The sequence below is a fragment of the Tursiops truncatus genome, chromosome 15 (assembly GCF_011762595.2).
Source record: "Tursiops truncatus isolate mTurTru1 chromosome 15, mTurTru1.mat.Y, whole genome shotgun sequence".
Lineage (NCBI taxonomy): Eukaryota > Metazoa > Chordata > Mammalia > Artiodactyla > Delphinidae > Tursiops > Tursiops truncatus.
In genome coordinates, this window is record NC_047048.1 from 78,887,875 (window position 1) to 78,903,842 (window position 15,968).

General features: G+C 38.0%; 1 long non-coding RNA gene across 1 annotated transcript in view; it reads left to right on the forward strand.

Moving 5' to 3' along the window:
• Positions 1–15,968, forward strand: part of LOC109551343 (uncharacterized) — a 586,181-nt gene that overhangs the window by 120,510 nt on the left and 449,703 nt on the right. The window contains exon 3 of the long non-coding RNA XR_012326518.1: positions 7,479–7,618. This is a non-coding gene — a long non-coding RNA (uncharacterized lncRNA). The remainder of the gene's footprint in view (positions 1–7,478; positions 7,619–15,968) is intronic.

Consider the following 15,968-nt stretch of genomic DNA (forward strand, 5'->3'; position numbering starts at 1 on the left):
TTACTGCAAAAGCACTTTGTTCCTAATGCATCCTTAAGTGAAGTTTTGCATTCTTAATTTTCCACTCAAGTAATTTAGAAACCATTAGTTAAAGTGGAACTCTAAGATAAAGTAGGATCCTTGTAAGTTTAGATGGTTTCCTCTGAATATTGCTCTTATAATTGTCAGAGAAAGATAAATTCTTAATTGCATTTCATTACATCTGGGTAGCGGATACATATTTGCTTTCCAGATACCTGTCTGGCAAGAGTGGAGGAGGATGGGAGATTGAGTGATATGGTAACATCAAGCTAACATATTCCAAAGTTGTCCACCTGTCCAGCTGGCCTCTGTGAATCTCTCTCATTCATTAGGACAAAAGCATTTCCCCCTGTCTATACCTATCTATACCTCCTTTCTCAGGTAGTCAAGTCAAAAATGTTGTTTCTCCTTTGTTCCTATTCCTCAAATAGTTTACTACATAGCTAGACAAGAGAACGGTTGCTGCTCTTGAAGGTTAGAGATTTTTGTTGTCACCTTCTGAAATTGGCAATCATGGATGGTGTCGGCAGTACAGACAGAAGTGGGTGCCCTTTAGTTATTTCTCTCCTCAAAAGTGTGGTTCTGCCTCTGGCTCTTTTTAAATCTCATTACAGAATCTTTTTCTCTGGTGCCTGACTGGTTTGATTTTTCTTTCAAGTTAGATGTCTTCTAGAGAAAGGCTTTAAAGTACAATCAGATCCAAATTTCAAAAGTAAAGAGATGTGTTTTACTGATTTCAAGAAAGGAATTGCGTTTGTAACTACTAATAGTTGCCCAGTGCCCTTTCCAAAACGAAGGATTTGCCCACATAGATCAGTCTAAATGTATGTTTTGCAGCTGTAATTTAATATTGAGAAAATATCTCCTAACATATAGATCCTGTGTAAGCTTCTTATATTAACATTTGACTTCTCTTTTTCATCAAGTTCATAAAAGATGTTATAAATTTTAGAGATTTTACCATAGTTTCTAATTCCATATTTAAAAAAATTGCTAGCCTGTATTACATTTCTGAGTATATTTAACATATTTTAATACTAGACAGTTATAGCAAATAAAATTCAGAGACTTACGAAAATACAAATGAGGGGAGGGTTTGTACTATGACCAATATTTTTCTGATGAATTTGTGCTCTCTCAGGAAGAGAAATTGAGGTTAGAAGAACTTACTTAAAAATCTCCAGGCCAGGGACTTCCCTGGTGGCGCAGTGGTTAGGAATCCGCCTGCCAATGCAGGGGACACTGGTTCGAGCCCTGGTCTGGGAAGATCCCACATGCCGTGGAGCAACTAAACCCGTGCGCCACAACTACTGAGCCTGTGCTCTAGAGCCTGCGAGCCACAACTACTGAAGCCCGCACGCCTAGGGCCCATGCTCCACAAGAGAAGCCACTGCAGTGAGAAGCCCACACACCACAAAGAAGAGTAGATCCCGCTCGCTGCACCTAGAGAAAGCCCACGCGCAGCAACGAAAACCCAACGCAGCCAAAAATAAAATAAATAAATAAATTAAAAAAAAATCTCCAGGCCAAAGTATTCTTAACTTTTGGGGCATCTGGAACAGATTGAGTTCCTATATATAGATTTGAGTGTATTACTTTTTTTTTCCTGGGCAAAAGGCCTATACTTTCACTGTATTGCCAAGGAGTCTATGTTTAAAAACAAACAAAAAAAGATTTACTGCTCGAATCATTCACAACTCATAAATCTGTACTCCCATTTTCTTTAAAATATTTTGCCTGGTGTCCATGATGGTTTTCCATTTCCTGATTTCATTGTCTGTTACATCCAGGGCAATACCTACTTGATGTAGAGGTATATAGATTTGTGCTTCCAAGAGAAGAGAGATAGTTCTCCTTCATGGGTTTTGTAAACCATACTGGTTACTATGAACTTTGTATCACCTTTGTCAATGCGTATATGTATGTATAGGTTTATTTACACGTATACATATATATGCATATATGCATTAAGTACTATACATATGCGTATCGGTAATATACACATAAATGCATGTATGCATGTATATAGATACATGGGTTCACATAGATGCCTTTGTGTGTTTAAGTGTGTATGTGTACATTTATATGCATGTTTATATACATAAATGCATGCATGTATGTATACGTGTTTATATGTATATGCATGCTCATCTATATATGCAAATATATGTATAGGTACATATTTATATATCTATGTTTGTATGTGTGTATATAGATATTCAGGTGTATGTGTGCACATATATATATATAAAATATGTGTGTATCCATGCATATGTGTATGTTTATGTGCACAATTACATGTGTGTGTGTATATATATATAGGTGTTTATACATGCAGTATGTATGTGTGTATTTCTGTATTCATGTATGTGTATGTGCTTATTGTTCTATTTCAAGGCCAAACCTTGTGGTTGTAAATTGAGCATCAGAATATGCTTCCGGAACTTAAGCAGAGGATCTGTGGTATTCAGAGGAGAAAACAATCTTCCTTCTGCACAAGAGTGGGAGGAGAGACAGGTGGAGGAAGTTTTGGCCAGTTCTGCCCTGTAGTTTGTGGCTTCCCTAAGACCAAAGTTTCTTAGGTAACTCTGCCATCAGTAACTTCCCAGTCAAGTGGGCTGAGGTTAAATATTTTTCTCAGAGATTTAAATCATAAATGTCCGGACTGTTCTCATTGTGTTAAATAGCAAGCAGAGGCCAGTGTTCAGTTACAGGTGTCCCGTCTTGCTTTGGCTGAGACCTGCCACAGGTAGGAAAGAACAGGATTGGCAATGGTTTCAGTTACTTGATTAATTTTTCTTGCTAGAGCATGATGTTCTATTTTCCTTGCCCAGACAATCTCATTACTCAGAAACTTTGAGAAAACATGTTATTAAGCAGCTGTGAAATGTGTTTCTTTTATGCAGGGCAGACAGGAAAGGCAGTCGAAGCCCTCTTTCCCGACCAATTGGCTCATGGATGCTGATGAAAGAGATTGGTCAGTTTTCTACACTGCTTTTTCTAATTCTTAATAATTTTTTTCTAGTTCTTACTGTTTTTTGAATTTGAAAATAAATGTTTTCTTTTTAACATCACACATTGAGTTCTCAGTGATGATTTCCCTGCTGCTTCATGGATAGGTCTCTACTCAGCCACTTAATTGTGAATGACTTTGTTTAATAGCTTGATAAGTTATTCATGACATTTTTAGCAAACCTTCTGTAGTCTGGGTGGGAATACTTTTCTTTTTCTAGTGTGTTAGTTTTTGGCAGTTTAAAATTAATTTTTTCTGTATAGTTGATCACAATGTTTTAAAGCTATCTAATCTCCTTTAAGCCAAAGTAAAACATGTATTTGTATTTCCAAATAAAGTCCTTCAATCAGTTCTTTATTTTTCAGGCATTATAACTTGAGGGGTGGAGAACTGAGTCAGCAAGTGATATCTAAAATGTGTAGATAATAGTTTTACTGTTAATATTGAAAGAATCCAACTTTGCTATTTTGTTACCTCTATGGCTTAGTTCAAGAGGACCGTAATTTTTAATGGAAAAAGATTGTTGAAGGCTTTAAATACTTTTCAAACTTCAAGGATATAGTGGGTGGAAATACATTTGGGCTTTGAGGATAATCTAAAAGGTTTAAACAACATAGCTTCTTTTCTTTTAATTTATTAATTTGGCTGCATCGGGTCTTAGTTGCGGGTCACGGAGATCTTTGTTGTGGCATGTGGGATCTTTCATTGCAGCATGCGGGCTTCTCTCTAGTTGTGGCGTGTGGGCTCCGGAGCACGCAGGCTCAGTAGTTGTGGAGCGTAGGCTTAGTTGCCCCGTGGCACGTGGGATCTTAGTTCCCTGACCAGGGATCGAACCCGCATCCCCTCCATTGGAAGGCAGATTCTTAACCACTGGACTACCAGGGAAGTCCTATAAACATAACTTCTTATACATTGTTTTTTTAGACAGGATAAGCATTTGCTTTTATGGTGTTATTGTCTATGTTTAGGCTGATAGGAATTTTCATAGTGATTCTGAAAAAAAGTATAGAGTTATTCATATCATTAAAGGAATAATGATAATGTTCAAAATTATAATAATCAATTACTCATTGCAAACTTCTCCTCTTGTCCCCTCAGTTGGGTTGATAATACCACCAGTACCTATCCCCCAGTCACCATGACATAATCTGCCCCTTCTTTATGCCCCAAGCCTACAACTTCACCTTTGTATGTTGAATTCTTTGCCCATGATGCTAGTTTTGAATTCCATATTACTTTGCCAATTGTAGCATCCTCCTTCCTATCTATGCTCTATTCTTCTGTTGGTCCTTCTCTCTTTACCAACCACCCTGTAAACTACTTTGTTGAAAATCTTCCTAATGCTCAAACCATCATAAGGCCACTCCCATAGATAGCAATTGTAACTGATGCCATGCAGCCATCTCTAGTTAATTCCATTTGACAAACGTTTGTTAGCTGAGTGTCTGTCATATGCCAGGTACTATGCTGGAATTTGGGGAATCCTTGGTTATGGAAAGCTTAGTCTAAAGAAGAAGATGTTAAAAGTAGACCACAATATTGCAGTAGGGCATATTCAAGGCTATAAGAGAAGGAAGAAAAAAGAGACAACTCAATTGGCTGCAGTCAGGGAAGGTTTCACAGAATCAGTCACAGCAGGGATGATCTTGAAGATGAGTAACTGAATACCCACACTCCTTTGCCTGCCATTCAAAGTTTTTCCTAGAACTGACCTCATCCTTTTTATTATCATTCTCTATTAGTGATGGTAATAATTATAAAGACTATAGGACTATTTTTAGTAATTAAAAATTTTAATAATCATAAAGACTAGATGACTATAAAAGGTGATAGGGGGCTTCCCTGGTGGCGCAGTGGTTGAGAGTCCGCCTGCCGATGCAGGGGACGCGGGTTCGTGCCCCGGTCCAAGAAGATCCCATATGCCGCGGAGCGGCTGGGCCCGTGAGCCATGGCCGCTGAGCCTGCGCATCCGGAGCCTGTGCTCCGCAACGGGAGAGGCCACAGCACTGAGAGGCCCGCGTACCGCAAAAAAAAAAAAAAGCGTGATAGGACTGTTCTGAAACAGTTACAAATTATTGAGCAATTACTTGGCCAAGATCTTTACATGTATTACCTTATTTAACCCTAACAAATCCACTTCCGAGATGAACAACTAGAGGCACAGAACAGTAAAGTACCTCTCAAGGCCACCCCAGCTAGTCAGTGGTAGAGCTAAGCCTCAACCCAGATATTTGAGGCTTGTAAACCCTGCTTTGACCAGCATCCTCTGCTGAGCTTTGCTCCTGCCCTGTGCTTCAGGAAGTGACTGTGGCCCAGGCTCTGCTGACCTTCAGTGGCCATGTGATCTTGTAGACAGAAAAGGAGCTTGGGAATCAGAAAACACGGGTTGGAATTGCTATGAACATCTTTAGGCAATTTACCTAAGTCTTCTGAAACTCAATTTCTGCATGTGTGAAAGAATAAGAATAATTATGCTTGCTTCTCAGAGACATTGTAAAGATCAAATGAGATGATGTATAGGAAAACACCTTATAAAATATTCAACTTAGGTTCTTGTTACTGTTATTATTGCTAGTACTACTTACTACTATGACAGTAAAATGTGAGTTAGTAATAGTCACCAAAAAAGATTGCAACCATTATCCACAAATAATTAAGGATTTTTAGCTCCTAGAAATTATTTTATCGATTCATTCCAGACTAGCAGCTATTCAATGACAACTGTGCTTTGCTCATAAACGTTTGGCTGGCAGATGTTGCCTATGTTATGCGTATAAGTATTCTTCCTTTTTTCAGACACAGATGGATTTGTGGGTGATACTTGTACTCTTAGTTAAAAAATAAAAGCCTATGTAGGAATAAGTGATAAATATGCCATTTACATCTCATTACTATAACCCTCGGTGTGTATTCAAATGAAAGAATATATCAAGAGCTGATACTCTAATCAATCAAGCTATTGGCACCTCTAAAAAATTAACTGTGGGTGTCGATGTAACTAGATTTAAAGGTACTGCAAAATGTTTTCTCCAGCCACAAAATGATAGGATCATGCCACAGTACAGGAGACAAGTTGTTAATATCTGTATTGCAACCTAATCATTTCACATTATAGCATAGGAAGGGTGGTTCCTCTGACGTTTAAGAGGTTTTGTAGATGATGAATTTGATTTCTGGTTGTAATGAATCTTTATAGAATCTTATAGGGTACCTAGGAAACTGATTTTTTCAAAGATGCCAGATCTGAAATGATGAGAGATATCCAAACAAGTGTATTTTTAAGCAAAACTGAGTTGGATGTGTAAATTATATGCTGAAGTACACGGGAGCAGACATGGATTCAGGACGTAGAGGAAAAACAAAACGTTGGTTTAATTTCTTCCAGTGTTCCTTAGAGTCCTTGATAAGTGAAGTTTGATAACTACTCAAAATCATTTTATCAACTCTTCAGGGCAATTGATTTATGATAAGATAGAAAAAAGACCTTCCTGTTAATTTCTCTTGACTTAATCAATTAAATATATTAGATACTCTACTTAAATTTTTCTTGTGGTGGTGTTGGTTTGCTACGGTGGATCTCTGGGGCAATTGATGAAAAGTAGCTTCCTGCTAAGCCAGGATAATGAATATTGACATTCTTGGCTTTTACAGCCAATAGAAATCACACTTCCAAGTCTCCATTTCCAAGGGGCTTACTCAATAAATGACTTCCCCAATCATCTGCGCTGTGGAGACAAACTCTCACAAAGATTGGAGTGAATAAAATTTAAAAACTGTGAATTAACATCAGCGTCTATAAGAACAAATATTGAGGTTAGAAGTTTGAATCTCCAGGACAGAATGGCAGGGTGAGGATGAGCCTGGGAGTCACGAAATGTAAGCAGGACGCTCAGGAGTCATTAACCTGAAATCTCTTCCCCCTGCTGTGTCCACTGCATTAGAGTCAAGGAACGTTACCACATTCAGTGTGGCCAGAGCTCCAGATAAAGATACTAATTGAAAGAGGAACTTTTCCAGCACCTTTTCACTTTCCTCTATACGCCGCCCCCCCCCCCCACCAACCTTTATCTTAGTTTAACAGAGAAAACAAACAAAAAAACCCTTAAGCCCTGATAGCAGGAAGAGAAAGCTGTTTATCTTTTTTCCTGTGCCTCTTATGTAAATGTTATCCTTTGCTAATACACATCTTTAAAAAATCAGAAGGAAAAATCCCCTTTAAAACACTTAAAAAATAAAATGACACTTTCCCAAGGAATATTATATGTTTCAATCTCCAGGCTTTGAAGATTGGAGATCTTATGGGGCATTATTTTTACAAAGGTCTTTAAATAACTCCTCTCTAAAAAGCTGTCTCTCCTTGACAGTTCTAGTTTACCAATCCATGATTACTTGTCATACCTTGTTTTCAGTGTTCACGTGTAAAATGATTTTTTCCTTCTTACAGCTTTCATCTGAAAAGATTTCCTCTTTATGATGAGGTTCTGCCCACACTTCCAATCTTCTAGGAGCTTGTAGAATTGTGGAACTGAAGAGCTGTGGTGGATCTTGGAATATATCACCTTTCCCAAGGCTCATATATCCCAGGTAAGGAAACTGAAGTTCAAACTTCAAGTGAGTTCCCTCAACTTACTTTTACCTTTTGAGTGATTGTGCCAAGTTTAGAACTCAGGTTCACTGCCATGCTCTTGGCTACCACAGAGCTGACCGGCTCTTTTTCTAAATTCAGAAAATTAAAAAAGCAATCCCTTGACAGCTTGCTGTAGTTGTAGTTCACAAATGTCTACTTTTCCTCAATTGTTTTGAAAACCCACTGTGACCAGATGAAAAGAGTTTCCCTTTATGAAACACTGTGGCATATTAGGACGTTGGCATTTTCTTTTTACATCTTGCCGTCCTGCCCCATTCACTATGAAGTGCACTTCTGTTTAGTAGGAAGTGTAGCCATTTTATCCATTTTTTCCCCTTTCTACCTGGGTTGAGGACTTGGTATTTGAAATAATGTTCTGCGTCAGTGCCAGCCTTGTAGGAGAACCCCACAACCTCAGCCATCCTTAGGGAGTAGGAGATCGTGAGCTTATTACAGACCCGCTAAGCCACTTGTGGTCATCTGAATGGACTCGCCTGAGATTACTGCCTTATCAACACAGGATTTTAGAATTTCAATGGAGATAATTTTGTCAGCTCTTTCCTTTGGCAGACAAAGAATCAGTGGTTGTCTTTGTCAGGGCTTCTGATTGGTTTCAGTTGATAGAAGTCTAGATCTAATCTGAGTCTATATCTAAATCAAACTGGCTAAAACTTGAAAAAGAGAATTTGAGAAATGTATTGGCTCATGTAATTCTAGATGATAGATTGATAGATTCAGGGGCTCAAATGATGTCATTGGTCTCCTTTTCTCTCTGTCCTCTTCCCTTTCCTCACCTCCCCTTTCCTCCCTTTCCTTTTCTTTCTTTCCCTCTCTGCATATTACCAACCATCTTATGTTCAGCTTTACTCTCTGTTGGTCTTGTTTAAATTGGAAAATGGCTCATATTGACCCCATCTGGCCTTGTGCCCTTAGGTACAGAGCATGAACATTTGGTGCACTTGGGTTCCCTACCCTACCTCCTTGAAGCTGCGGGGAGAGTTAGAGTAGCTCAAGGACTGCAGGGAGGTGAGGGAGAGGAATTATTACTGAACTAGGGGGATGGATGCTTGGAAGAAACTAATAATAATAATAATTAAAAAAATAATAACATCAATATTTAACAGTTATAGAAGTCTCATTTCAATATGCCAGGAACTTTTCTAAGTGTTTAATAGCTAATAACTTATTTAATTATCAAAACAGTGTGAAGTAGGTATAAATATGACTTTCATTTACAGATGAAGAAGCTTAATCACAAGAGACATTAGTTGTCTGCCATTATGATTTAGAAGCCAAGTGCATGTTTTTTTCCCTGCAAGTGTATCTTAAAGCCCAATAACCTTTCAAATAGCATTCATTAAACCATTATTTGTTCACTACTAACTTTTCCAGATATGGGGCAGTGAGAAAATACTAACCTTATCTTCATGGCATGTGTAATCTAAGGGTGGAGTCAAAGACACCTTATATCTAAACACATATCCTATATCTAAATAATGACCATATAATTTGTAGAAATAAGTGCTATAATGCAATTATGCAAGGTGAAGGATTGTGATATGGAGATAGCTAATGTATTCTCTTTTGGTTGTTCAAATATAAAAAGAGATGTTAGTGAGCTGTCTTAACATGGCTTTATCACAAGGAAAATTAGTTTGAATGATAATAATTGTTCAGCAAAGAAGACTCAGTTGTCCCAAACATTAGAACTCTTTTCTCCCAGGTGAATTGGATCTTGCCAAAGCTGGACAGGGGAGCTGAGTGAGAGGTGGAAATTCTTAAAGAATGTGTGTCTGGAATAAATGGATAACAAATAATTCTGAAGTTGATGGAAAAAAACCCATTTGGACTAGTTCTTATTTTGATTTTTTTTCTGATTTAAAACAAACACACTCAAAACACCAATAAAGAAAACAGTAAGATTTACTCATCATAAACTATGAATGATGTTTCTTTGTTTCAGATTGGTAAAGGTATATGAGAATATTTTCTTTAATTTTAAGCTAGAATATTCCTAGCATCAAATTTGAGATTTAACTCCTGCTTCTTCAAGGGCTTCATTTGAAACCTTAATATTAGCCTTTTTTCAATTAAAACACTTGAAGTCTTTGGTTCTAATGAGATCCATAACCTTAGATGCTTCTATTTTTTTTTTCACCCATTGGCCACTTCACCTTTTCCACTATTCAAAAAAAAAGTTAATTTGTATTAACAGCCAATTTCACAAGAGGTTGATTATTCAAAAATGGGCTTTGATTCTAACCAGAAAACTTATAGGGTGCTACTTAAAAGATACCTAGAGATTAACAAAGTATTAGAAAGCAAGAATACCAATTGAATATCTGAAAATCAAAATACAATGCATATTGAAAAATCTTTCAGAGGATGGAAAACCCAGCTTATCCATTTTTTAAGTCTTTATCAACATGTCTGAATAATGCCTCCAATGCACAGCTTACCCCAGCTACACAGACATGGTTTTCTAGATGCAGAGAGGGCCATTAGATATGTCAGAGACTAGAGACTACTTCACATTTCTTGGAAAAACTGACTTGGAAGGTCATTAAAGGCTAATGCACATGGGCAATTATATTGGGAGGTTTACAAATCACTAGCAGGTATGTTATAACCAGAAACAAAAAGTGAATAAATTAAAGGATTTTGGGTCTGCTAGATCTTTAGTCATGACTTCCCGAACTTTTCTTTTTTCATAAGTGATCAGTGTGTGTGTGTGTGTGTGTGTGTGTGTGTGTGTCCCATTTTATTGTTCCTGATAAATGGCTGGAGCTATAGACTAACCTGAAATAATTCCAGGAAGGTAGTAGTCACTATTCATTTGGCTCCATCTGCCACATTAATTCTGATCATATACGAACCCACTGAGTAGACAGTAGGTGTCAGATAGACGTGAATGTTTTGTGTTTTTCTCTTCCCCATCATATTTCCAGGGTTACAATTTTGAAGATAATACCCAAAAATTTAGAGCATATTTCTAAGGGATTCAGATTCACTCATTTCTAAAGCCTAAAGATGTAGCTTTTGCATTCTGAAACACTGTAAGTGGGGAACAGGAGGTCTGAAAGTTCAGGAATTTTTCCTTGTTTATTTTTCTCTTGATGCACAAGAAAGAATAATATATATCCTCTGGTCCTTCTTCTTCTTCATTTGAACTTTGTCTCCATTGTACAACAAGAATATAATAAAAACCAGAAATTAATTGGACATCCAAAGAACGCTAAATTATAAGAGTGTAGTTCTGGAACTGCAGTGAATATACATACAGGTGGACACTGTTCTCTGAGAGGTGGTTTTGTTTTTGAAATTGAGTATAGTTATGTGCTTATCCAGGGCAGGAACTGGGTCATTCTTCTCTCAGGTGCCTAGAATAGGGCCTAGTGTATCTTAAACAAGGTAACAGGAGCTAAGATTATACAGCAGTTATTCCATGCCAGGCGTTGCTTTAAAGCACTTACATGTATGAATTCATTCACCCTTTTAGAAGTTGCTTCTTTGTAGCAGATGTTCTGCCCCACCGCTGCCCACCTGCGCTCACTAGCAGCTGCAGAAGGCAACTTCCCATCTCAGCCCTGGGCACCTGCAACTCTTCCTGTCTCTCTGGTTTCTCCATCCTGGGAACTTGCTGGACCAGAATGATGCACAACCCTCAACCAATGGCAGATGGGAGATACTGGATAAATGGCACAGCCTCCGCAGCCCCTAGTGGGATGATTCTAAGGCATGTTTTACATGATTTCATAAAGGGCCTCCAGGGATTACTGCCTGCGTGCTGGTGCCTAGAACTTGCTCATTGCCTCGTGCTTTATCACTTTTTCCCCTTCCCTGATTTGCTTTCTTCACTTTCCTCACTCTCTCACTGTGCTCCTTGGGATCAGCTCCCAAATAATCTGCACTCAAGTCCTTGTCATCTTTCGGTCTACTTGTGGAGGTAGCAAAGTTAGACATTCTTGCTCTTATAATTTTTGTGACATGAATGAATGAACAAATGAATGAATTTGAGAGATACCTAACTTTTCCAGGCCAACCAGAAAGCGTTCAATTTTTCATAGATTCTTCCATTAAGTTAATGTACTCAGGCAGCAATACAGCTGCAGTTGTTAATGAAACAGTAGGGAGTTATGCTTAAGTAAAGACACAGGAAGGAATAAATTAACTGAATACAAAACAATCATGGAAGGATCTGGGTTAGTTTAACATACTTTGAGTACATCTGAGCTCCTGCTGAACATTGGCGAGAGATAACTTCCAGCTACGCTTTTCTATACATTCCTATTATCAAGAATTGTTTAAGACAAAGTAAGATTTCACTGAGAAATGACGGATAATTGAGAGAAAACAAAGCACAATAATTGGGAAGATTATTTTTGATTCCTTTGAATTATATTGAAAAATGACTACTGAATTGCATATATTAATGATAACACTTATTTCTTACTTTTGTACTTGGGACTAAGGCCAAGGGAGTGCATTGATTATTGATGGTATATTACTGAGTATTGATTTTATGCATTTGTTGTTGCGAGAGTAACTATAACCGTACTTATTTTATTTTTTTTGTTTTTGTTTCTTTTCTTGTTTCTTTTAATTCAACATCTTTATTGGAGTATAGTTGCTTTACAATGCTGTGTTAGTTTCTGTGTATAACAAAGTGAATCAGCCATATGCATACCTATATCCCCATATCCCCTCCCTTTTGAGCCTCCCTACCACCCTCCCTATCCCACTCCTCTAGGTCATCGCAAAGCACCGAGCTGATCTCCCTGTGCTATGCTGCTGCTTCCCATTAGCTAACTATTTTACATTTGGTAGTGTATATATGTCAATGACTCTCTCTCATTTTGCCCCAGCTTCCCATTCCCCCGCTCCCTGTATCCTCAAGTCCATTCTCTATGTCTGCATCATTGTTCCTGTCCTGTGCCTAGGTTCTTCAGAACCACTTTTTTTTTTTTAGATTCCATATATATGTGTTAGCATACGGTATTTGTTTTTCTCTTTCTGACTTACTTCACTTGGTATGACAGACTCTAGGTCCATCCATCTCATTACAAATAACTCAATTTTGTTTCTTTTTATGGCTGAGTAATATTCCATTGTATATATGTGCCACATCTTCTATATCCATTCGTCTGTCGATGGGCATTTAGGTTATTTCCATGTCCTGGCTATTGTAAATAGAACTGCAATGAACATTGTGGTACATTTGAATTATGGTTTTCTCAGGGTATATGACCAGTGGTGGGATTGCTAGGTTGTATGGTAGTTCTATTTTTAGTTTTTTAAGGAATCTCCATACTGTTCTCCATAGTGGCTGTATCAATTTACATTCCCACCAACAGTGGAAGAGGGTTCCCTTTTCTCCACACCCTCTCCAGCATTTATTGTTTCTAGATTTTTTGATGATGGCCATTCTGACCTGTGTGAGGAGACACCTCATTGTAGTTTTGATTTGCATGTCTCTAATGATTAGTGATGTTGAGCATTCTTTCATGTGTTTGTTGGCAATCTGTATATCTTCTTTGGAGAAATGTCCATTTAGGTCTTCCACCCATTTTTGGATGGGGTTGTTTGTTTTTTTGATATTGAGCTGCATGAGCTGCTTGTATATTTTGGAGATAAATCCTTTGTCACTTGCTTCGTTTGCAGATATTTTCTCCCATTCTGAGAGTTGACTTTTCATCTCGTTTATGGTTTCCTTTTCTGTGCAAAAGCTTTTAAGTGTCATTTGGTCCCATTTGTTTAGTTTTGTTTTTATTTCCATTTCTCTAGGAGGTGGGTCAGAAAGGATCTTGCTGTGATTTATGTCATAGAGTGTTCTGCCTGTGTTTTCCTCTACAAGTTTTATAGTGTCTGGCCTTACATTTAGGTCTTTAGTCCATTTTGAGGTTTTTTTTGTGTATGGTGTTACGGAGTGTTCTAATTTCATTCTTTTACATGTAGCTGTCCAGCTTTCCCAGTACCACTTATTGAAGAGGCTGTCTTTTCTTCATTGTGTAGTCTTGCCTCCTTTATCAAGGTGACCATATGTGCGTGGGTTTATCTCTGGGCTTTCTATCCTGTTCCATTGATCTGTATTTCTGTTTTTGTGCCAGTATCATACTGTCTTGATTACTGTAGCTTTTTTTTTTTTTTTGCGCGGTACGCGGGCCTCTCACTGTTGTGGCCTCTCCCGTTGTGGAGCACAGGCTCTGGACACGCAGGCTCTGGACGTGTAGGTTCAGTGGCCATGGCTCACGGGCCCAGGGGCTCCGCGGCATGTGGGATCTTGCCGGACCGGGGCACGAACCCATGTCCCCTGCATTGGCAGGCGGACTCTCAACCACTGCGCCACCAGGGAAGCCTGATTACTGTAGCTTTGAAGTATAGTCTGAAGTCAGGGAGCCTGATTCCTCCAGCTCCATTATTCTTTCTCAAGATTGCTTTGGCTATTCGGGGTCTTTTGTGTTTCCATACAAATTGTGAAATTTTTTGTTCTAGTTCTGTGAAAAATGCCAGTGGTAGTTTGATAGGGATTGCATTGAATCTGTAGATTGCTTTGGGTAGTAGAGTCATTTTCACAATGTTGATTCTTCCAATCCAAGAACATGGTATATCTCTCCATCTATTTGTATGATCTTTAATTTCTTTCATCAGTGTCTTATAATTTTCTGCATACAGGTCTTTTGTCTCCTTAGGTAGGTTTATTCCTAGATATTTTATTCTTTTTGTTGCAGTGGTAAATGGGAGTGTTTTCTTGATTTCACGTTCAGATTTTTCATCATTAGTGTATAGGAATGCCAGAGATTTCTGTGCATTAATTTTGTATCCTGCTACTTTACCAAATTCATTGATTAGCTCTAGTAGTTTTCTGGTAGCATCTTTAGGATTCTCTATGTATAGTATCATGTCATCTGCAAATAGTGACAGCTTTACTTCTTCTTTTCCGATTTGGATTCCTTTTATTTCCTTTTCTTCTCTGATTGCTGTGGCTAAAACTTCCAAAACTATGTTGAATAATAGTGGTGAGCGTGGGCAACCTTGTCTTGTTCCTGATCTTACTGGAAATGCTTTCAGCTTTTCACCATTGAGGACGATGTTGGCTGTGGGTTTGTCATATATGGCCTTTATTATGTTGAGGAAAGTTCCCTCTATGCCTACTTTCTGCAGGGTTTTTATCATAAATGGGTGTTGAATTTTGTCGAAAGCTTTCTCTGCATCTATTGAGATGATCATATGGTTTTTCTCCTTCAATTTGTTAATATGGTGTATCACATTGATTGATTTGCGTATATTGAAGAATCCTTGCATTCCTGGAATAAACCCCACTTGATCATGGTGTATGATCCTTTTAATGTGCTGTTGGATTCTGTTTGCTAGTATTTTGTTGAGGATTTTTGCATCTATGTTCATCAGTGACATTGGCCTGTAGTTTTCTTTCTTTGTGACATCCTTGTCTGGTTTTGGTATCAGGGTGACGGTGGCCTCGTAGAATGTTTGGGAGTGTTCCTCCCTCTGCTATATTTTGGAAGAGTTTGAGAAGGATAGGTGTTCGCTCTTCTCTAAATGTTTGATAGAATTCGCCTGTGAAGCCATCTGGTCCTGGGCTTTTGTTTGTTGGAAGATTTTTAATCACAGTTTCCATTTCAGTGCTTGTGATTGGTCTGTTCATACTTTCGATTTCTTTCTGATTCAGTCTTGGCAGGTTGTGCATTTCTAAGAATTTGTCCATTTCTTCCAGGTTGTCCATTTTATTGGCATAGAGTTGCTTGTAGTAATCTCTCATGATCTTTTGTATTTCTGCAGTGTCAGTTGTTACTTCTTTTTCATTTCTAATTCTATTGATTTGAGTCTTCTCCCTTTTTTTCTTGATGAGTCTGGCTAATGGTTTATCAATTTTGTTTATCTTCTCAAAGAACCAGCTTTTAGTTTTATTGATCTTTGTTATCGTTTCCTTCATTTCTTTTTCATTTATTTCTGATCTGATCTTTATGATTTCTTTCCTTCTGCTAACTTTGGGGTTTTTTTGTTCTTCTCTCTCTAATTATTTTAGGTGCAAGGTTAGGTTGTTTATTCGAGATGTTTCCTGTTTCTTAAGGTAGGATTGTATTGCTATAAACTTCCCTCTTAGAACTGCTTTTGCTGCATCACATAAGTTTTGGGTCATCTTGTCTCCATTGTCATTTGTTTCTAGGTATTTTTTGATTTCCTCTTGTTTTCTTCAGTGATCACTTCGTTATTAAGTAGTGTATTGTTTAGCCTCCATGTGTTTGTATTTTTTACAGATCTTTTCCTGTAATTGATATCTAGTCTCAT